General features: G+C 70.7%; 1 protein-coding gene across 1 annotated transcript in view; it reads left to right on the plus strand.

Annotated features, from left to right (window-relative positions):
- The window catches only part of H696_04067 (hypothetical protein), a 9,028-nt gene that overhangs the window by 3,191 nt on the left and 5,038 nt on the right, over positions 1 to 799 (plus strand). The window lies entirely within an intron of this gene.

The following is a 799-nucleotide window of genomic DNA, read 5'->3' on the forward strand; positions in this document are numbered from 1 at the left end:
GGGGGGGGGGGGGGGGCCGGGCCGGCAGAGAGATCGCACCCACGGGCTTTCGTCAGCCCCCGGCTAGATCTCCGGGACCGGCGCACGCATGACGCAAGTCGGGGGTCAATCACGCCGTGGTCACGCCCACATCTGCCAACTGTCCTGGGTGTTGTTATTTTCCTCCAGGGGGCGGGTGAATTGAATGTCTGTTGTGTGTTGATGGCCCCGGGCCCGGCATGCGTGTTCTCCGGCTCTCCTCGTCCCCCTGGGGGGCCGCGGGCCGGGGGGCCGCGGGCGTCTGGCACGCCCGGAGAAGTGGGCTGCGCTTGACAGGCGCCCAAGAACGTGCCCTCAAAAGAGGGCGACTGACCTGCCACCGGCGAGCCCCAAAGAGCGAGCCCGCTGGTTTGGTCCGGTCAGGGAGGGGGGGGGGGAGATGGGCGGAACACCGAGTGCCATCTCTTTGGTCCTGTCCGAAAAGAAGGGGCCCGATAGGACGCCCCGCCGCTCTGCCGCCCGGCCGAGGGGGTGTGGGTGTTTTCCCGATCGCAGCCTCCTACCCCTGGGGGGGGGGGGGGGGGACTGGGCCGGGCGAATAGACGTACCTGACCCCCGGTGATCCCCGGCCTCCTTCCGGCTGGCGGGTGCGGGGCGACCGGGCCTCGATCGGTCTCTCGTGTCTGGGGCATCTCAGCGCCCCGGTCCTTGCTCCGCCCCTGCCCCTCGGGCGGGCCCAGAGGGCAGCAGGGCATTATTTTGGCCGCCGCGGCCGCGGCCAAACTCCAGCCATCTCCTGACACCGCCCGAGCAGCTCCCG

The sequence above is a fragment of the Fonticula alba genome (assembly GCF_000388065.1).
Source record: "Fonticula alba strain ATCC 38817 unplaced genomic scaffold supercont2.6, whole genome shotgun sequence".
Lineage (NCBI taxonomy): Eukaryota > Rotosphaerida > Fonticulaceae > Fonticula > Fonticula alba.